Source organism: Urocampus carinirostris, chromosome 4 (assembly GCF_059441175.1).
Source record: "Urocampus carinirostris isolate Australia breed hairy pipefish chromosome 4, RoL_Ucar_1.0, whole genome shotgun sequence".
NCBI lineage: Eukaryota > Metazoa > Chordata > Actinopteri > Syngnathiformes > Syngnathidae > Urocampus > Urocampus carinirostris.
In genome coordinates this window covers 41,359,292-41,382,798 of record NC_142352.1, presented here as the reverse complement: position 1 = coordinate 41,382,798, position 23,507 = coordinate 41,359,292, and the positions used below count along the sequence as shown (strand labels likewise).

Sequence of the window (23,507 nt, the reverse complement as noted above, 5' to 3'; positions counted from 1 at the left end):
TTCTTTTCCAATGCAATTTCTAAAATTAATGACAAAGATTATAAATTAGATCAGTTAAAAATGGTACATTTGGGAGAACCTTAATCCTGCTCTGTGCATGCCTACAGTAACATTTTTAAGGTCAAACACATTTGCTACCACAGAATGGGTGCTTGAAAAAGTCCTTGCTTTTATAAATTAAACAGGACAAAAAGGACCAGCTATTCAAATAATGTGATTCAAATTGTGGAAAAAATGCCTAAAGTAAAGGACCAAAACTTGCTTTCAAGTTGGTGTGAGCCAGCAAATATTTTGAATGAACGAAGTTTGATTCATTTTATTGCTGGACAAACCAGGAGGTAAATGTAAATATTATAAAAATATTTACTAATTTGAGTGTATTTTAATGTTCTCTTGCTTTTTGTTGATTTTGACCAGTCTTCAATGTTATTAGATACAAAAATATATACACATTTTTTCTTTCAAAGGAATACCTTTTATCCCATCAAAATATTTCCCATAGCATTTATCAAGTGTCAATCTACTATCAATTAATTTCAGGCTTCAGTGTTTGAATGAATGAATGAATGAATGAAACTACATTTTGAACATGTTAAAACAAAAATAAAACAACAAGTCAAAAAACCAAAACAATGTGAGCGTAACATATCTGAAAAGGAATAGGAAGAAGCATATGCTTATTTGATCCTACCCCACTTTCTTAATAATTGTGTCTTCTAGCTAAATATCCCGTGTATTTACATATAACAAACAGTCACTCCATCATTATCATCATCATCATCATCACCATCACCATCACCATCACCATCACCATCACCATCACCACCACCACCACCACCACTTTCACCGTCATCATCATTATCATTGCTGTCTCCATCAATCTTCAGCATACTATATAATAAGAGTAGCTATTAAAAAAACAATTCGCATAGGTGCTCATAGTGACAACTGACTGTTCTGTGGTGTGTGTTTACCGTCATACAAAGTGTCTTTGGGCCTGCTGCCTTAGGGGGTCTGCCTCCAGGCAGCAGGACCACCATTCTTGAGTGTCGTAATCTTTGCATAAAAAGATAAGGTAGGGGAGCTTGAGCTAGATACCTCCAGCATCAGAACACCCACTGGTCTGCCCTAACTAAGAAATGTGCAGGGATGTCGGTTATGTGTTCTTATTAAAAGTTATCTCTATATGATTGTATCTCCATTTATTTATTTATTTTTGTTTAGTTTTCACCATCATCACCGATATATTTATTCACGTCATTGGTTTGTTTACAAATATAGATCTAGATTGTAATGACTTTGTATAATTTAATGGTGACAGCAATATAATAACAATGACAATAAGAATAGTCATATAGTTGATGACAATAATAATAACAGTAACAACAACAAAAATAATAGTCTCGATAATCGTTATAATAACAACAAGCTTAATTATTAGCCTGACCCATCTATTGACTGTATAAGGCTGCCCACTAACATTATTTGGATATCAATAGTAATACTACTAGGAATAATATTAACAGTAATAGTCACATAAGTGATAATAATAATAATCATCATCATCACAATAGTTAGAATTACACCAGAATAAATATTAGCTTCACCTATCTATTAACTCTTGCCAATGCTGCTTATCACTAAATGTCATTCAGACACCAGTAATAATGACAATAATAACAATAGCAATAATAACAGTTAGAAACAGTTATAATTACAATAATTACATTAACATTGCTAATAATGATAACAAGGTTGAATTATGGCTTAAACCACCATTTGCTCTATAAAAGTTCTAATCCTTAACTATCATTTAAACCCAATTTTCTTCTTCTTTGTACTTTGACAATATTGATTCTTTGTATCTGGATTTGAACAGGTGAATATTTGGACATTGTTTGAGCTTATTCTGTATTTTGTTCCAAAGTTTGACTCCACTCACAGACACACATACCTTTCCTGGTGGTTTTCACTGGTTGAATCTTGAAGTTACTACATTCCCTTAATTTATAGCTTCCTTCTTTTTGCACAGATCGTTTTGAGATGTTTTCTGGCAGTACCTCTTTGATCACTTTAAATAGCAGGTGTGAGGTGGAAATCTCCACGAGATCATACAGTTTTAATAATTTGGACTGCAGAAATAGAATATTGGTGTTATTACTGTATCCTGCCTTGTGTATAATTCTTGTTGCACGTATTTGGATCATAAAAAGGGGGTGGAGTGAACTTTTGTAATTATTGCCCCAGACTTCAGCACAGTATGTTAACTATGGCATAACTAGAGAACAATTTAATAAATACATTGCATTATAGTTCAGAGTGTTAAATGGCCACCAGAAGGGAGCCAATGCTGGTATCAGCTACTATCGTAGCAGGAACCGAGGCAGGTGTCCTTAAAAAGAGTAATGGTATCTAATAACAAAAAAAGGTACAAAATGACAAACAAACACAGATGAACATAACAACAAAATGCCCTTACAAAACCAAACCAGACATGATCCAAACCAGTAAAAAAGACCTAATTCGAAATGATGATGCACGTAACAAAGTAACAGCCAAATAAGTAGGCACTTAACTACTAAAAAGTGTTCTAAAAAGAAAACAAAATCAGCGGTATCAACGACAGTGGGAATTAAAAATGACCCAACGGCATGTACTGTCCAAAACATTAATATAAAGGATCAGGATAATTAGTGATAGGTGTGTGGTGACACACCTGTGCCCAATTTCAAACTCGATTAGCACCTTCTGGCAAAAGGAAGCATACCAGACCCTAATATTAATATCACTTTTGTAAGCCTTAAACAGGAAAAAATCTTATTTTTCCAGGTTGTTTCAATGTATTCTGAATAAGTAACTCACTCCCAGACTGTAGCATCTGCTCAGGGATGGCTCAGGGAGAGAGAGTCTCGGTGGAGGACAACTAAGATGTAATTTTTAATGTCGGAAAGAAAAGGGTACGCTGACACAATTAGACTTTCACTTTAATGTTAGAAACATCCTCCTTGTGCTTGTGCCTATCTAAATCCATTTTGGATTGGACTTAAATTCTGTTCTCTACTCAGAGTGGCACTTGTCTGTCTCACACCAGATGGCATGCCATGCTCTGGAGACAGACATCCACAAAATAATTCATAATGAGATCTTGTGGTGAAGCTGTGCACATGCCAACATAAAGATGGTGTCATGCTGTTTGAGACTATGCATGGGTTCTCTTCCAAAGTGTGTCCCTTACTAGGAGACAGCAGATGTACTTATAGATTCCCTCTAGCTGAGTTTCTTGTGAAACAATAAACCAAAAAACCAAGGCTACTCCTAAACTGAGGTGAGTAAACAAGCTGTAATTGTTTTCCAGTTACTATCACTTTAGAACGCGTGCCAGAATCCTGTCTTCAAGGGCAGGGCCACAGCTCTGCATGGTTTAGAGATATCCCTCAATCGAATCACAACAAAACAAAATTGTTAATCAGGTTTCTACAGAGCTTTGTAACTGATCATGTTGGAATTGTAAGGGATATGTTTATAAAAATCCGTTCCTCCAGGGATTGAATTTAACATGGGTGTTTTAAAATTCTATCGCCTTTTCTAAAAGGTGGAGTGCGTCGTTTGAGGTGTCCTTAAATTGTTGAAAGTAGAATATTTTCTCTGTTAAACATGTGTTAACAATGCCCAACTGAGTTAAAAAAAAACAACGTTATAATCTTTTTCTTCAGCGCCTATCTTCTATATCTTACTTTTATCATTGCTGTTCACATTAAGAAGCAGGGAGGGGTGGAAAATGATTTTGTGCTAGTCCTCAGGTTTTTTTTGTTAGTGTAGCCTAAAAATGTTTAAGGTAAGAGAAGGCCTGTTTCAAATACAGTCCAAACACCAACCCAAACACCAAAAAAGGTGAAAAATCAAGTTTGTTAATATTTGAGGAATGAACTGATGGAGTCATCCAAAATCTATTTGTCTGATTGCATAACTATTTTGGGATTTGATGTCAAAATACGGCTCTCTTACTATTCAACAGCTTAATTTATATAGTCGAATAATTTATAACATTATGTGCGCATCTTGTCTTTGTTTTTTTCTCAATTACGTTACCAAGTAATGTGAAGATAATTAGGTGTTGAACAGTGTCTCCCTAAATAGCAGCAAATTATGTTCCGAATATCATTTGACTGATGACACAAATGATTAAGCTATTCAAATAACATCATTAGTTGTGTAACCCTGAATATTTAATAAGAAACAACGGCCAATTCATTACCCATTGGAGGTCACTGCGACATGTCAGTGGGGTAAAAAAATGCCATGAAAATGATCAAATATTTTTTGTGAGATTCAATGAAGACTAATTCACAGTAGTTAGCCTGTTTAGAGTGTGATTACCTCCTATTTAGCTTCTGGGTCAATGTGTGTGAGACAGGGAGAAAGAGAAAGACAGAAACAAAGGAATAGAGGAATAGAGAAGGAAATGTTTAAGGGAGACAGACGGACACAGGGTCACCAAGGGCTAATTAATTTCTTCTCATAATTTCTCAAGTGCCAAAGCAATCCATTAGACACGGCTGGCCATAAATCATCCCTTTCAATGTGTGCATGTATAGTGGCTAGTGTGTTGTGTGTTTTGCTGCAAGGCAGGTGAGTATGCATTCCTATGCCAAAAGCCTACAATCAATGTTTCAATTAAATTTTATATACGTATATAAGTGATCAACTTGTTGGAAACGGAACCAAAATGATACAATTACAAAAACAAGGCAGACTTGACGAATGAATGAATGTATTTATTGAAAATAGCGGACATATTGTTTTAAAGGTGTACTTCATACTGCGGTCAACATTACTGCCGGGCTACAAATTACCAATTTTATAACAGAGGCCGCAGGCCAGTGAAAATTTGACATGGGCCGAAACTGGACATGCCTGTGCTAGTCAGTTAAACCTTTCTCAACGCTGCATTGTTATTACTTTACATCCCAAGGGCATACTTTAACATGAAGAGATCAGCTTCCCAGCCTTTGTAATCAATGACATGTACATCGAGGTAAAATATCAATACTGTGATTCAGCAGCTTGTAATCTATTCCTCAATGACTATTCTTGCACAGCTCACCGGACCACGTCGTGTAAATGTACAAGCGCAGCGCATGTACTGATTTACCACTGCAAGGCTTCTCGAGTCAACCATAGTCACATATAAATACATCAAGGACTATGCTTCCGATCATTTTTCCTGTCATTAGGTCAGGTTACATTCAGTGTTTAACTGCACAATACATGTAGATTTGATAACCCTGGCCAAGTTATGAAAAAAGAAGAATAGGAGCTGTATTCTAGTGGTGCCCTGAGCGTGAGGATAGAGCCACAACAGATAGAAAACATTAACCATCATGCAATACATTAGCTGTTGAGAATCTTGAAAAAAATGTGTCACGGTAAAGAATGATCGCTTTTCTTGTTCACCGCCATCTACCACATTCACCGACTTTGATTTGTCTCCCTGATGCCAGTGGGTGCCCTTGCTGATAGTAAAGCCACACTCAATTGACAGGTGGATATAAGTGAAAGAGACAGAGAAAGAAAGGATGAGGGTGGTACTTTGCCTCCTTTCCAGGAAGGTTATGGCTCGGAGTAACCTGACAATAAATTCAATTGAAGAATCCTAACAGAGTGAATAAAGGCGAACACTTGGGGATGTTTACTGTTTTCAGTTTAACAAAAGCCTGTCTAGAATTCGAATTCAAATTAGATTTGTCTTTATTGTCATTCATATCAATGTTGTAAAACATCATATGCAACGATATTCGACGTCACACTCCAGGGTAAAACATGCGATATAGAAACATTGAAGAGAAAAGAAAATAAAGACTATCAGGATGAATAAGCCAAAAATACTATTTACAACATAGCGCTTAGAAAAACTGGCCTAAGTAATAATAATAATTATGCAATGAAGCATAGTGCATTGTAACACTAGTGCAATGAAAATAAGTGCACTAGCATTAAGCAGCAGTAAAAATAAAGAAGGCGAAGTAAAAAACCTTGTAATCTTGACTGAAATTCATATTTAAAAGTGCAACTTACGCTAGTTCTACTGCATTTGCTACTCAGTTAAGCAAAGTTATTGTTAGTCGATGAAGAAACTTGATACACCGTGTTTATTTCTTTTAACGAGATTATCCCATTGTAGCCAATTTGTTTTATTATTGACTAGACTTACATTTCTATATCTAACTATCCGTTGATTATAGCTCATGAATATAAAATCCCTGTATTTTTAAAACAGGAACATTATCTGAAATTCCAACTGTAAACCTCATTTTTAGTTTTAAAATGTCATTTCTAAGTTTCCCCATTAAAGCCCAAAATGTTGGTATTTATTTAAAAAAATTAAAGAACTTTTAGTGAGACCCTAAAATTTGTGAAAACATTTGCATAGATTTTTCATCAGATTTTTCACACTTTGGATTGGTCAATAATTTGTACAAATGGATAAACCACAAAACATGCACACGCGAAAGATATTACCAAATTGTGACTTTTTGTTCAAATATTGTTTTTTGTTGTTTTTCATTTGAGTTTCACTCTTTGAAAGAAAACAAACTGACAAAAATAGGTCAAACTTAATTCAACTTAAAAATAATTGGGCAACAAAAAGTACTTCTGGTCTAGGCTTTAAATGCTTTTTCTAGTACTTTCTGATACAATGAAACCGAATATGGCTACTGTTTTCTCCGAATGATCTCTTTGTCGCGAGAGCCAAAATGCCAAGACACCTGTGAAAAAATTGCTGTTTTTAACGATTACCACTAGCAACAAATGGATTACTTAGATCAAAAAATGGGTCCCATATTGCGATTTAGCATATACAAACGTACGAGAAAAAGTGGTCAAAACTTAGACTGCAGAATATGTGTTAACAAGTCACTGACTTTTTAATCTGTCTTCAATCATGGAAGAAAGCAAAAATGAATTTATGTTAACTGTTGAGAAGATAAAATTATGGGGATTTGAATAATTTGAAATCCAAAATAATTAATCGTTCGTAAAAAAAAAAAGGTTTTTTTTAATAATCCATTAGTTGTCTTCATGGGCAGCACGGCGGCGCGGTGGCTAGCGCGTGTGCGGCACAGTTCTGAGGTCATGGGTTCAAATCCAGCTACCAACCTTCCTGTGCGGAGTTTGCATGTTCTTCCCGTGCTTGCGTGGGTTTCCTCCTGGCACTCCGGTTTCCTTCCACATTCCAAAAACATGCATGTCAGGTTAATTGGCCGGTCCAAATTGTCCCTAGGTGTGAATGAGCGAGCAAATTGTCTGTCCCTGTGTGCCCTGCGACTGGCTGGCAACCAGTTCTGGGTGTCCCCTGCCCACTGCCCAAAGATGGCTGGGATGGGCTCCAGCACCCCCGCGACCCTACTGAGGATAAGCAGTACAGATAATGGATGGATGGATAGTTGTCTTCATATACCAATGACTACAGATACAATGCGGTAATAAGAACATACTCTGAGTCTAATGTATGGTGCCAAAAAGGGGTACAACACCAGATATTTTTGGACACGATCACGGTAAAGAATAGCACTGCTTGATGGAAGATAACTTTTTTAGAACATGGCGATGATGGTTGCTGTGATCTTGGTAGGTAGGATTTTCTCACAGCTGTTTGGGTGTGGACATTTCTGACTGCTTAGCCTCTAAGACAGGGTTTAGGAACCTAGTGTCACAATCACCCGGATCTGGAACACCTGTGCTCAGGATTTGGCGCCAACAGCCAGGACAGCTGATTGGCGCACCCTGTCCATTTAAATCCTCAGCTCCCGGAAACAAGCTGTCTGATAGTACTATGCTACCTGTTGCCATCTGCTCAGAAAGCCCGTACCTCCGACTCTTTGCCTGCCTCCTGTTTTTTCTACTTGATCTCTGTTGCCGACCCGTTTCCGAATTTGCCTACGACCTGCCCTGCCCGTCTGATTCCTGATCACATTTCGGAACACGACGACGCCCGTCTTCTCCAGCCCCGACCAACAACACGACGATTTCGCCTGTCCGCGACCACTCCCGTCAAGCCTTCGCCCGCCTGTCAAGCTTCGTCAATCCATCAAAAAACGGATCGAAGAATCACGCCTTGTCATTCCTTCCTTCCAATAAAAACCAAGAAACGAGTGCAAGTGATCTCAGTTTTCCTTCTGTCCCGCCTGACACCTAAAGCCAAATACTGTATGGCTCTTTTCATTAAAACATTTGGCTCGGAGATAAAATTTGACCACAGCACATTTCTCTGTGGCACTCAATTTCATGATCCCGATTGTTTTCCCTAAAGCAACACTGAGAGAGCCCTAGGTTCAGTCCAGTATACATAGGGCACTTTTTAAACTACAGTTTACAGTCAGGGTGTCACACCAAATTACCCTGTCTTGGCAGTAGGTCGCTAAGAAATCCTTTAAATGGAAGCTCATTAAACTATTTATGTTTACTGTTGATATACTTTTATGATGAAAACCCACTGAAAAAAACTGTAAACACCTGAAAACGCCAGGAAACCACGGAGAGCAAATTGATTGGGTGAGATGTTGAGGTGGGAGTATCTCTGCACACAATGCAAGGCACACCCTTCGTTCTCTCGCTCAGTGCAGGTAAATGCGATGATATATTTCTCGTTTGCAGTATTTTGTGACATTTTAAAAAAATAAATTTGCTTGCAACTTGTTCTGAAAACGCTATCATGAACAAAAATGATGGTCAAAATGAGCCTCAACACTCGTAAGTAAGTGAGTGAGGGAGACACATTTTAAGCAGTACACTATTGATATGGGACACAGCCTCTAGCATTATTTTCTGTTTTATAAATCTTATCAACTCATCAAACATTCACACAGTAAAATAAAATGTGGTGAAGAATTAGCTTTTATCCTGAAATCGGGTTTGGCGGTTTTGTTGAATTTTGTCTTAAAAATCTATGGAGTCGCTCTCTCCAAAAATGTTTTTGGATACTTTTGCTTTTGGCTCTTTGGGTCAAAAAGGGTTTCTGCTCTATGATGAGCATGTTGGGCCTAAAGAGTGCCATATTCTGCTTTCGTTCCTGTAGAGAGGTACCAGCCAGAAAATGTCTGACACAAGCGTTTGCCCTTCTTTTTAGCTAAATCCCGAGCACTCACATCCTTGGCACAGCTAACAATTTATTGCACTGAGGTAAAAAGAGACAGATGGCTGCACTATTAAAACTTAATTCATTGCTTTCAGGCTCAGAGTTGGAAAAGTTCTACAGCTACTTACTATTTTAGTGACTGGAAACAAAGTGATGTTGCAAAATGGAGGAGAACAAATGGCAATGAGAGACAAGACTCTTAACGGCTATGGATTGTCCAAACAAAAGATTAGCATAATCCCCCTTTCAAATCTGACTGGTGTAACAGGTGTTTACAGTGATTACGAAACAAAAACCCATTATATTTGCTGCGCTTTGAGCTCATCCAGGAAAGGACACTGGCAGGTGAATATAGAGTGTGACCTGATCCAGTCTGATCGTTTGTCTGACCTGTGATTGAACTGGAATAAAATACGGGGATACGAAAAAAAAATCACAGTGCTGCAAGTCAAGGCCGATTTGGTAAAAAAAAAGGCATTGAGGGTGATTTATGTGTGTATGTTACTATTGCTTGCCTGTGGAAGTGGATGTAAACTCTATGTTGGTAGGCCCTGTTTTGGGGCCGGTGCTAAACATATTCATTTTTCTACGTTTTTTTTTTATCGTTGAATTGAATACAACATTTGGCAGCACCTTGATGACATTTTCTAAAACTAAATATAAAGCCTGTACCAAAACTTTAATGTACTTTCAACGACCAAATTATCAAGTGTTTAGAGGGCTTTTCGTCCGGGAGACAAACTCCCCTATTGGCGTCCTTTCACTGTTTTTACAACTTCATTTATTTCTAACTTTTCTTACTTTTTCTTTTGAATTGCATTCAACACTCGACAGTCTGCTATTTATCCATGCCAGTACTGCATTTTGTAATTGTTTTGCTTTGCTCACAATTGCAATAGTCATTATGTAATGCGATGTAAGAGACTGTGCTTTTGAATTAAATCTTAAATAAACTTGCTTGTGGTTTCACTGTTGATTTTAACAACAGATGCCATATGGTACAGAAATATAATTACCGGTTAAGTTCTATGTGAATAATGGGGATTTTGTGTTTATTTTGTATTATGAATATTTTGTGTAAAGACGTGGTGGTAATTAATATTCATGGTCAATGTTTTATTAGATAAGCAATGCTCTTGTGTGTAAAATGAATTTTCTACTTTTAGCTTTTTCTACCATACTGTAGATATACCACAATTGCCTTACAAATACCATGTTTATGTCAATTTAATAGAGTTAATCAGAGGAAGTAGCAGTGGAAATAGGAATGGGCAACAAACCAAATCTGAGGTAAAATGGAATAAAATAGAAAAAAGACATTAATAAATGCAGGCGGGACTTTTCCAACATTTTGAAAAGGATGAAACATGTGAAACAATTTTTGGTAAGGTTGGTATTTTATTCAGAAACACACATTTTATTTAGTAGATTTTAGTACTGTACGTATGTGCATGGAATTTTTATTCATATTCTATCTAGTAAGGCTAAGAAAGCCTTTTGAAATAAGGCTGCATTCTTGTACTTTATGTCAACCTGTGCACATAGCGCTTCCCTTTTATTAAGGATACTTAATCTAAGGGCACAACAAAGTCAAGAGCATCACTCAAGAGCGACTAATTGACAGAAGTGTTAATTAAGGTCTTCTTGACACAGTCATGTCAGAAGTGCTTATTACAAAAAAGGAAGATAACTTCTCCAGGCTGCATAAGTGTGACGGCTTTGTTTCCTGTCTCTTGCTGTTTAAGAATAGCGGATGTTTAACCACGTCAAGTTACTGTAAGGATTGGAGGAGTATGGCACCTACTCGCTTCATTTGGGCCATGTTCCACTATATTGACAAAATTATTTGAACAAACAGCTACAACAAACCCATAAAGAGAAAACATGAGTGTAAATAAAACTAAACGTCTCCCACTTTACTGTGAAGACGGGTTACAAGATCTTAACATTTGCCTGTGTGATTTGTTTTGTTGGACCTGGATTGTCGTTTTAGGGTGCGCATACACTAGGGCAAGGTTCTTCAACATAAAACTGCTTCTGGGAATTAGTTTTATATCATTTCAGACGGGCGGTGTGCTTCAAGATTTCTTTTATTAAAAACATGGGCCCTGGCTCAAAACGGTTCCGAAAACATTGATAGGGCGAGCAATTGGAACTTAAAAAACTTTTTTGTTGTTGAGCTCGATCTTCATAGCGCCGCGGAGCCAAGAAAACAACTGCCCACCTATACAGGTAATGATGTCGATTTTTTTTTCGCGTATATCAAGAAAATAATATTTCAGAAGCATCTGGGCCTAGACACAGTTTAGTAGAGTAAAATGAGCCAGACCCAAGAGAACAGGGAAGGGATGAAATTCAGGTTCAGCACAGCATGGAAGAAATGGTGACCCTAGTGTGAGTCCACTCTTAGTTGAAACTCCCCAAGAGAAAAGGTTGGGTTGATGTTATGGTTGAATCTTAGGCTCCTCCAAATAAAAGTTGTTTAAGCATGCCCTTGTATTATATTCACTTACTTTGCCCACTTGGAAAAGATCACCACTTGTATACTTGTATACTTGTTAGAATTATTTTGGTAAAACACAATCCTAAATTCGGTTATACAGTAAATACATAAATCTTGATCGATATAGATACATGTATTTTGCTGTACAATAAAGCTGCGTTAACATCTGCATGCTTTCAAGCGCTGCGTGCATTACGATAGATGGGTAAGGACTCTGCAGCTCGCTGCCATTTAGCAGCAGAACTAGACTAAGGATCTCATGGGGAGCAGTAATTGGAAAATTTTAGCTTTCAGGATATTAAGTGCTAATTAACTGCATTACACAGCAGGGAGTTGACAAGTGACATCCATCACAGTCCCAGCCACCTTTACTTACACTGCCACTCATCAGCTGAAGAAAAAAAAAAGGCTGAACGGCAAAGGTAAACTTGCGTCAGTGATAAATCCTGTCAAAATCAACTTACGAGAGGTAAAAGGTCACAGACAGAGCCTGTTGTCATTAATTAATCTGTTCTGCAGTTTTAGCTCAGTTTTGGCCATTCCGTTTAAATAGGCTGTTGTCATGAAATTATGGAGAATTACTGCAAATGAACCAATATCTTATCAGTAAAATCCCACAAACAGGCACCATTTGATTGATGCAACAAACAAACAAATGACAATTCGTTCATTTATTCATTATCTGCACCGCTTATCCTTAGTAGGGTCGTGGGGGTGCTGGAGCCCATCCCAGCTATCTTCGGGCAGTGGGCAGGGGACACCCTCAACTGATTGCCAGCCAGTAGCAGGGCACACAGGGACAGACAATTCGCTCGCTCATTCACACCTAGGGACAATTTGTACCGGCCAATTGACCTGATGTTTTTGGAATGTGGGAGGAAACCGGAGTGTCCGGAGGAAACCCACGCAGGCACGGGGAGGACATGCAAACTCCACACTGGAGGTTTAATCTCATTACCTCAGAACTGTGTCACACACACGCTAACCACTGTGCCGCCGTGCTGCCCCAAATGACAATTCACCATTTTAAAAAGACCTCTCTAAACATTAAGAAGTGTTTTTTTTTTTTAATTGATCATCAGCCATGTTAACAAAATTTTACTTAATGTCCCATTATCACGCTCAGTCGAAATCCAAGCTTTCCTAAGTCTTTCTGAAATCTGGCAGCACAAAGAAGTAAAATGTTAATTGTTCCTGCACCTGTTCTTAAACCCTGAGGTTGTCAGGAACCAGAATAGAAACAGGACCCAATCGCGTGACGTACTCACACAAGCCTTTTATTTTACGGGAAATGGTGAGTCATGCACGTTAGGCAGCCGGTCTGGCGTGGAAAGACGGGAAGCCAGAGACCGACGAGATCGATAACAAATCAGGATAACAAAAATAAACAGGAGAAACTAGACGGGAACAAAACTGGAGAAACTAACAAACAGGACGAAAACAGACGGAAACAAACTGGAACCTGAAATCAAATAGGACAAAAATTAATGGGAACAAACCAACAGCAAAAGAGGACCAAGTCAGAACCTGCGTCTTGTGGGGCAGAAGTTCGTTTGACGGGCTGACAACTGAAGCAAGCGAGTGCTGAGCTGTATATAGACAGAAATCCAATCTCTCAACGAGCCGCAGCTGGCGCCCCACGAGCGGGGTCAATTGGGCACCATGGCAACCGTGACACACACGGGCGGGGCCAATTGGGCACCATGGCAACTGTGACACACACGGGCGCGGCCAACTGGGCGTGGCCAACTGGGCGCCATGGCAACCATGACAGAGGTACTCCACACTGGTGGGTAAGGTGAAATGTTTATTGGCGCAAACATGTCAAGTCAAGTCATTTTTATTTGTATAGCCCTTAATCACAAAGAGTCTCAAAGGGCTTCACAGGTTATTACACGTAAGCAGTTTAGGTTATTCATATGCTATAGAGTAGAAGTGAGTTTTAAGCTTAGATTTAAACATTTCCACTGAGGTTGCAGATCGGATCTTAGGGGAAGAGCATTCCACAATATGAATGTAAACAGTCTTGTATAGAAAGTTTAAGAAAAGTGGTAAAAAAATATGGATTTAAGAGACCTGGCGTAAAGACAATAATAATAGAGAGTAGAACCAAAATAATAATACAAATAGAAATTGCATATTAAAAAGATATCCAAAAAAGGTTTTTTAACATGTAACTAAAGCTAGCATAATTCTCCTTGGGCTGGTTCAGATGTCTTGGATCAACGTGGTACATAATCTCAAAACTACCGTGAATTCCGGACTATAAGCCGCTACTTTTTTCCCAAACTTTAAACCCTGCGGCTTATTCAGTGATGCGGCCAATTTCTGTAATTTTTCTAACGTCCGCCAGTGGCGCTCGAGTACAAAAGGTAAGATTTAGACCGGTGGAATATATGCGCCGAGGAAGACTGCAACTTCTTGGCTTGTGCATAAATTAAATTAGCGTAAACATACCCTCATCATGCAAAATGCAAAAGGAAAGGCACATGACGCAGCTTTCAAGCTAAAAGCAATCAAGCGGTCCGATAAAGAAGGAAACAGAGCTAATGCACGTAAACTTGGCATAAACGAATCGATGGTGAGACACTGGAAACGGCAGCGGGAAGAACTGGAGAAATGTAAAAAGGCGAAAAAAGCTTTCCGAGGTAATAAAACTAGGTGTCCCGAACTGGAAGACCTTCTAGAAGACTGGGTGAAGACACAGAGAGCAGATGGCCGAGGTGTTTCGACTGTGCAGATCAGCCTGAAAGCAAAAACAATCGCTACCAATAAGAAAATTCCGGATTCCAAAGGAAGACCGTCGTGGTGTCTTAGATTTATGAAACGAAAAGGTCTGTCAGGTGACGGACAACTCTGTGTCAGCAACTCCCTCCCGACTACGAGGAACAAGTCGCACATTTTCACAAATTCTTTCAAAAAAAGATAGCGGAGAATTCAATTGGACCAGACGACATCATAAATATGGATGAGGTACCTCTCACGTTCGACCTGCCCCTCACCAGGACCGTCAACAGGAAAGGAGAAGAACAACCGGACATGAGAGAACTCATTTCACCTGTGTTTTGGGCTGCACTGCATCTGGACTGAAGCTTCCACCAATGGTAATTTTTAAGAGGATTACTTTGGCGAAAGAAAACTTTCCGAAAGACATTGTTGTGAAAGTTAACGCGAAAGGGTGGATGGTCGAGAGCCTAATGAAAGAATGGTTGAATGATTGTATATTTTTGTAATGTTTTTATTTGTATTTATTTTAGACACTTATTCTGATATGTTTTGCACGGGCGAATGAAAAAGGAGGGGCGGAACAAACGCGGGGTGATGGGAAGTGGGGACCGGTAAAGGTGAGGAACAGACAGACCTGTTTGTGGACGCGGCGGACAATAGTGGATATAACTAAATTACTGGAGAAATGTAAATGGGGCGGCAGTGGCTCAGGAGGTAGAGCGCTCGTCTTGGGATCAAGAGATCGCAGTTCGAATTCCGGCTCCTCCGTGTTACATGTCGAAGTGTCCTTAGGTAAGACACTGAACCCCTAATGCCCCCAATAAGCAGGTTAGCGCCATTGGGAAATGTGAAGCACACTGTAAAGCGCTTTGGGAAGTCTTGACTTGAAAAGCGCTAAATAAAATGCAGATCATTTCATATATATTTTTCCCACCCTTACCTTTGTAAATATATCTTATTTTGAGCATAGTCCATTACCACACGCTTTCATGAACCTTAGTTCTTGGCAAACCTTTATCGCCAATCAGCGCTAAATCTGCTTGCTGCTTTCATCTTGTATAGTGAACTGAGGGTTTTTGTGCCTGTCCTGCCCTAATCATTCTCTTTCAGCAATCTGTCATTGACATTTTTATACTGCTAAAAAGTAACACATCCAAAATAATATACATACTGTTTTTTTACTTAATCATGGAGAGTCAAAAAGGGAAGCATCAACTCACAATTTAATAAGAACTTCCTTTTAGACCAATCTGGAGAGCCCAAAACAGAGTGTGTTTCTTTACACTACTTTAATTGTATTTATCGATGCCATTTGTGAACTTTGGCCTATTTCATTTACATTTATTGGCCTTTAAGACCCATAGAGAGCTGACTCACCATCTAAATGCAAAGTATTGATTAGTTAGTCTAAAGTCCCCTCACGATATCTTAGTGAGCACACTTTAAACATTTAAAGAGGTCATTTAGTGCTCCGGGTCTCAGATGGCATCATGGCAGGTAAATTCGTGACTCTGAATTGTCCCTGAGTCTGAGTGAGTAATAGATTTGTTGTCTGTCTCTGTGTGCCCTGGAACTGGCTGGCAACCAGTTCAGGGTGTCCCCTGCCCACTGCCCAAAGATAGCTCGGATGGGCTCCAGCACCTACGCGGCCCTAGTGAGGATAAGCAGTGCAGGTCATGGATCGATGGATACAATTCTCCTTTTTGGAAAATTTGCTTTGCAGTGTGTGATGAAGCATGTGTTTATCTCAGCAGTTGTCAAACTTAATTATGCGGAGGGCTGCAATGGGTTAAAAAATTGGGAAGAAGGGAAAGGCCAGGAGGAAAAAAAGGAGATTGATTTCATTTTTGTATCTGTCCATACTACCTCGAACCCGATACCTCGGCAATACTTGAGAAAAAAACACAATGCAGGCCTTTCCAATTTTATCATAATGTTGCTGGCATTTCAAAAAGATGTATTGCCTTCTTTAGGCAATTTTTAATATTTTAGGGCATTTTTGCACTTTTTCATAGTAATCCATAGATTCCTGCATTAAAATAGCAGAAACGATATGCATTCATGAATAAATTAACATGCTGATATATCTATGTATATGTTACATTTCATATTTATCCGTCCATAAATAGTTTCAGTAAATTGGTTTTGAAACACTCAAAATTAAATCAAAGTAGTATATTATACCCCTTTTCAAGCACATACTTTGATAATATGCTAAAAATGCAATTGAGTTAGATCACAAGGACTTTTTCCATGAAATTTGTTATATAAATCTACAAATGAAATATATTTATGAAAGAAGGAATTAAGAGTGACACCAATTTAATGTTTTTTTATTAGTAGTACTTTTTATATATTTTATATACAGTAATTACTTGTTTTCCGCAGGGATTACGTTCCAAAAACGTCCCTTGATAGTCAAAACTCAATTGCGCATTCATAATATATGTTACTGTATGTGTACAACTCAGACCGAGAGGCAGGCAGACAAGTGGAAAACGAACGGGGCAACTGTTTGGCCAATCAGAATGCAGAACACAATCCAGTTGAAGTAGCAAAACCGTGATAAGTAAACCGCAGGACAGGGTCTCCAAAACAGTAGTGCATGCTTACTTGTGTCGCGCACATGCTGAGAAATCCAATCTTTGTACAACTTTGCGCGCGTTTGTGTGTAAAGGGTGCAGGCTCCCCCTCTGTCTACCCCTGGGGCTTCTAACCCATTTCCTGTTGTGTGGTGTGATAAGTTTTCCTGTCAGATCCACCCAGCACCACTATATTTCTGATAAGCTCCACTGCTAGTTTTCCCGACCTCTGGCACGGAGATCAATTTGAGATTGATTCGGAATGCCCTGCTGGGCCAAGCTGGAAGATCAATTTGAGATGGATTGTTTCGCCAGGGGGGCTGATGACACGCAGCGCACTGCTCACTTGCTTCTCCCATTATTTTGATTTCTTCCCACCTTGCTTTGCCCGACCGATATTTTTTGGCTCCGTGCATTTTTTCTCCCATATCTACTCTTCTTTCAATTGTTTAACACTTACCCTGTGAATCACACTCCATCCATCTCTCATACCTGTGCACCAGTATTTTATTTATGCCTCCCCCTTTTGCCTTCCTGCACCTGTTTCTCTCGTTGTCTCTTGTACCTCTAGCGTGGGATAATCAGTTGGGATATGGTTGACATTTTTACAGTGATCCTTTACAGTGATAGGCTTGCTGGATAGCGGCCTCATCTGATTATGGTTCAGCAACCCAACATTTTTTAAAGAGCCATAACGAACATAAAAAGAAACAAAAAACTATGTCTGGAGTTGCAAAATATTTAAAGCTTCATAGAAACTCGTTTTTGAATTAAATAAAAGGGGATTTATTCATAAAAGTTATAATATTTATTACTTATACTAAAGAAAACCGAAAGAAACATACATTTCCCTCCCCTAAATTTTTTTTTTTTTTTAAACGTTTCTGAAAAAGCTCTGGGGAGCCACTAGGGCAGCACTAAAGAGCCACATGCGTCTCTAGAGCCTCAGGTTGGTGAGCCCCAGATTAGTCATTGCATACCTTTGAGGGACAATGTTAGATTTGTTAAAGGTAAAGGTATTTGAAACTTAAAACGGATGTAGCTAGGTTCTAATCATATGGAAAAACAATTTCCCAACTGATTAAATATTAGTGATAAGTTTACTCTGTATTTATTATTGGACAAACTCAAAGGAGCTTTCAGAGGATGCCAGTTCCTTATTTTGACTTACTGTTTTTTGTTAATTTGACTATCACATCATTGTCGATTTGTTACTATTGGCAACGTTGCTGTTCTTTTGATTTGATTTGATAAAGAAAAGGGTGTGGGGGGGGGGGGGGTGATGGTAGGAGGGCTTTGGGAAAGGATTGACTTCCCTTTTTTGAAATTTCCTCACCCGGTTCTTCTCGCAAGTTCAAAATCCATTGATGTCTTCTTCCTTGTTTTTGAGTATCTACTAAAGTTTAAACTTAGCGTTTGGTCCTTCAACAATGGTCTGCGTAACGCCTGAAGTTTATGGTCACAGTGGTTGGCGTCCAGCTACCTCCTTGCCCAAGACAGTGGTTTTCCTTGGGTTTGATGTTAAAGTTTTGGCGGACAATGTGCTGAATGACATTTCATAGATGTACTGTTGTTCATTTTCAGTTTTTTAGAAACCAATTTATACCCCAATTATAGATGCAAAATACACCACGCACAGACTTAATACCATTGGGCCTGCATTAATGAGGAAGTAAAACATGTTTGTATTTCTTTGTTTTTCTTTAATTAAATACAATACTACCACAGCAATTACACAAAATACGAAGGGGAAAATGAAGAAACTGTGTGTTGCTTGGGTTGCCTATTTAGACAACAAACAGGAGGAAATGAAATGGCTGATTAAAATCAAATTGTATTTATTGGCAGAAAGTAAATGTGCAAACAACGTCTATTTGCATTTGTACCTTAAAATTAGATTATTCCCAAATCACCGGGGTTTACTCCACCAGTCATGTAAATACATTATTCTAATTGATCCAAAAACACTAATCCCAATCTGGCTATTTCCTGCATTTAAAAAAGGGTGTTGTCATCTATACTCTACACCAGTAATGTCAAACATAAAGCCCATAGGCTCAAAAAAAATAAATACGTCAAAAAAAACAAGTATTAAGATCATTCCTAGCAAAAATTATGATTTTAATAAGATTAATGCAAACAAAATGCTCTCTCTGGCTGCTACAAGGCAGTGTTGTGTATTTATAGCGTGGTGAGTTGGTTCAAGTGTAAAACTGCATTCACTCAACAGTTGAAATAAACCAGTTACACATTCAATGCCAACATGAAAATATTTTTGCCCATTGATGTGAATAAATGTGTTGTGTTTCGAAACTATCCCATGTCATCTGTTATTATAATATGTAGGGTAGGTTACTAATGTAGGCTGAACGGTAATAATATTAAAAAACAAAGCTAAAAATTTGGGGTTGACTTTTGTTTACTGATCTGGCTCGCCTCAGAGCATTAAGTCTGTACCTGGCCCCAAAGCCAAACTGGGTTTGACATCCCTGCTCTGCACCAACGTTCTTTCCGGAAATGGATACAAACTGGTTGACATTGCTGCTAAACTCTTATTTTACAAACAGAAAATGCTACGTTTAGACAAAAACAAAATAATACTGTTAGCAAATTATTTTAGCCTCGACCTCCCTCACATTCGAAGATAGACTGTCATGCATGAATACAAATATACATACAGTATAATAAATGCTGCATTGAATTGCATTTAATGCCTGTTGTTCCAATAATTAAAGGCTACTATTATATTAGTACTAAAATGTATTATATAGACTACTTATGCACCACATATACTGCACTACTATTTTTCTTTTTTTTCTAACAACAAATAACACAACATTAATCGATGAAAACATAGTTTTTGCTGATTCCTGTATCTCTTCCCAGAAATTGACAAAACATCCATCCAGCCATCCATTATCTGAACCACTTATCCTCAGTAGGGTCGCGGGGGTGCTGGAGCCCATCCCAGCTATCTTCATCCAGTGAGCAGTGGACACCCTGAACCGGTTGCCAGCCAGTCGCAGGGCACACAGAGACAGACAACTCACTTGCTCATTCACATCCAGGGACAATTCAGACCGGCCAATTAACCTGACATGCATGTCTTTGGAATGTGGGAGGATACCGGAGTGCACGGAGGAAACCCACGCAGGCACGGGGAGAAAATGGAAACTCCACATAGGAAGGTTCGATCTCATGACCTCAAAACTGTGCTGCACACGCGCTAACCACTGCGCTGCTGTGCTGCACTAGACAAAACTTATAAGAACTAAAATGAAGGATTGAAATACTTCACACTTGGAGGCATTCATTTCCTAATGCTAAGAAAATTATGGAAGTATTTCATATTTGTTCATGCAAGGTATATGTGACCTGGGTGGAAACGTATGTTGGCCAGGAGAGGAATGGGCGCCACTTTCCAAATACACAACACAACGTTAAGGGATCCAACCAACCAACCAAATGTAAAGAAATTCTCTGGCTGTGAAACTTCACCTTACATAAGATGACCTTTTTGTGATAATTTTTGTTTGACATTCTCTACTTCAGGGGTGTCAAAGTCAAATGGACGGAGGGCCAAATAAAACATTTGGCTACAAGCCGAGGGCCGGACTGTCCAATCTTTACTGAAACCAAGATTTAACCTACTGAAAACACAACAAATATATTACAATATGATTGTATAAATAAAGCAATATTTTCTTATGACTCTGTCAGTCATTTTTAATTTCAGCAGGCACAAAATACAAATGTCCTATATATAAAAAACTGATAACATATCTCATAACAACAACTCATAACCATTTTCTATCATTCAATCATCTGAAATTATTAAAAAGAAATATTGCCTCGAAATACAATAAAATAAAGTGCAAAAATCTCTTGTTACTTAAAACCAATAGCAATCAACACACTGGACCTCATCTGTCCTGCTCAAATGTACATTGACTTTCCTTTCTGGGCTTTCTCTGGGTTAGTGTGAAAAAAAGGAATTACTGATTAACAAATAATAACAATCAAAAGTCATTTTCTCTGCTAAATAGGAGACAATTTTATCAAAAGACTGTTGTCCACATCAAGATCTATTTTCCATGAAAAGCCGAAAAACAAGAAACACTCCCAGGACAGAGTCGGCAAACAAAAACAACATAGTCAACATAGACAATAAAGCTTTAAAATTCCCGAGGGGAACAACAAAAAACAAGACCTTCTTTATGTGCATATTTAACTTTTAAACTTGAACGGAGTAAAAACTTCAAATGTGTAATTGCACAGGAAACATTACTGTATTATTACTGTATTTACATACATTTATATACAGTACTGTATTACTACAACTCTACATTACTTGTTTGAGGCTGACGCTGATACTTTTCCAGCTACCTCCGTGAACATGTACTCCAACTCCCACCTTGTTTGAAAGCCCCGGTTTTCAGTGTCCACCTTCCGTTTAGCCATTGTTGATGGGTATATGTGGGCTAATTTTTGCTGTTATGCTAATGACTGCTGCTGATCGACTGCTGAATAAATCAAACCGCCTCCCGCTTTGCTCCCGCTCGGCGCGTCCCCGTTGCATTGTGGGAAATGTAGTATTCATGCGTACTGCGGGCTGCTGGCTTGCAGCGGCCTGCGGGCCGGATCTAATAATATATTGATATCGTCACACGGGCCAGGTAAAACCCTCTCGCGGGCCTAATGTGGCCCGCGGTCCTTGACTCTGACATATGTGCTCTACCTGTTCATTACAATTCCAATTGTGGCTCACAGAATTTTTTTTCAACATTTTGTGCGTAAAGTAACTGAAATCGACCAAGTTGCTCTATCTGAGGCAGGCCTTCTTCTGACTATATGATACTAAACCTAGACCAGTGCACACATTTTCATTACTTTTGACTGCACTAAAAATACATTGATTGTCAGGATTACCCGACAACACATTGTTAGAAACACTGAAATGAATTACAGTGGGGAAAACGTCCCTCCCATCTCACCTTCTCGATACTCCAGACTGATTCATGACCTTATCTGTGCCAAGCATCACGTCTGCATCTTATCGCTCGTCCGATTTTTTCTCTGAGCTCCCTCAATATTACTGTTTCTACTGCTCTGTGAACTAGCATTTGCGCAACTCGACTCTTTGGGGTTGGGGGATGCACGTTGACATTTTCTCCCTCCAGCAGTATCTCCACCTGTGACTGGGCTGACCTTTCTTTACCTACGGCTCACACGTCATCTCTAGTATGAAAAAAGCAACAGACAGGACATTATAGCATCTTTATAGAGGGGCGTAGTACACAGAGAAATGGCGATGGGAGGATTGCCGTAATATAAAGAAAGACATCTTATTTGTTGTTATTCTTTGCTACTTACGCAAATCTAGATTAAAAACGCCTGAGGATGGTACATTAGGAGCCCACAGGGATTCGTTTGCTTTAGACAAATTGGCTGTTCAAAGCTACTTTAATATGAGCATCGAGATGTATGAGATGTGTTAAATCTACAGTTATGGGCATAGTCTTGGGAATGATAAAGGTTGATTGATTGATTGAGTAATACAATTAAAACATATTAAACAATGCAATATCTAAGAAAACTTAATGCACTTTCATGAAATTATTGAGTCCTGAGTTATAAAATAATTCCTTGTTTTTCGTGAGGGTTGTGTTCCAAAAAAGTCCAATGACATTCATATCCCTCGAAGTAGGAGCATTTATTTATTAGTTGGATATCAGTAACATATTATGTATACATGACTGCTACAAAAAATATATATAAATCTACAAATAAAAACACAGAACACCGAACTTCAGTTGAATGAATGGTCTTTATTGTCATTATACAATAGTACAATGAAAGGGCTTATCCTTTCAGTGTAAGAAAGCGATGTAATGAGAGGCTGGATAGCTGCACGCTTGCATCTGGGATCATCGGATTGAGCCAGGTCTCTGTGATGATTACTATACTGAAATACCAATGTTTTGTTTTCCCAAAGGCTGTAGCTCCAGGTCATCCATTTAATGGGTAATGGATCTGGGATTGGTGAGATACAGGCTCAGCAGGGGTGGGTTGTGAGAGCTTTTATGCAGCCATAGCAGTAGGTCGGCCCTGAGGCCCTGCTATTGCTTTCTCTCCCGCCGCTGCCGCCTCAGTCTCTTCCTGGACCCGTTAACAATCCACGGAGCATCACAGTCTGGCTGTCAGGTTCGTTTTTCTCTCTCTCCCCCTCTAATTTGCCCTTGCCTTTTTTGGTAGCTCCCTCCTTGGCTCCGATTTCCACTCACACCTGGTGTCACTTGGCCTGATTGCACCCTAATCACCTCTCCCGCTCACTATTTAAACACTCCTGTTTTGGGGAATGTTTGCCAGTTTCTTGCCGTTCTTGTCTCGTTCTAGAGTTGTCTCAGCCTTGTCTTGTTTTCAGCGTACCATACCCTTGCTTCCTTTCCTGGCCACGAATTCTGCCCGTCGAACATTTTGACTGTCACTTTCCCCAACGTGAGTTTTCCGGATCACCGACACCTTGCCTGCCACTGGACTACGACACCTGCCTCTGGTA

At 38.9% G+C, this 23,507-nt stretch overlaps 1 protein-coding gene and 1 long non-coding RNA gene across 4 annotated transcripts in view; one reads left to right on the top strand and one right to left on the bottom strand.

Annotated features, from left to right (window-relative positions):
- The window catches only part of LOC148367597 (heterogeneous nuclear ribonucleoprotein C), a 67,201-nt gene that overhangs the window by 11,280 nt on the left and 32,414 nt on the right, over positions 1–23,507 (bottom strand). The gene's annotated exons all lie outside the window — the stretch shown is intronic.
- LOC148367596 (uncharacterized) overlaps positions 23,291–23,507 on the top strand; it is a 51,867-nt gene continuing 51,650 nt past the window's right edge. For both annotated transcript variants that reach the window (XR_015850349.1, XR_015850350.1), the window contains exon 1: positions 23,291–23,504. This is a non-coding gene — a long non-coding RNA (uncharacterized LOC148367596). The remainder of the gene's footprint in view (positions 23,505–23,507) is intronic.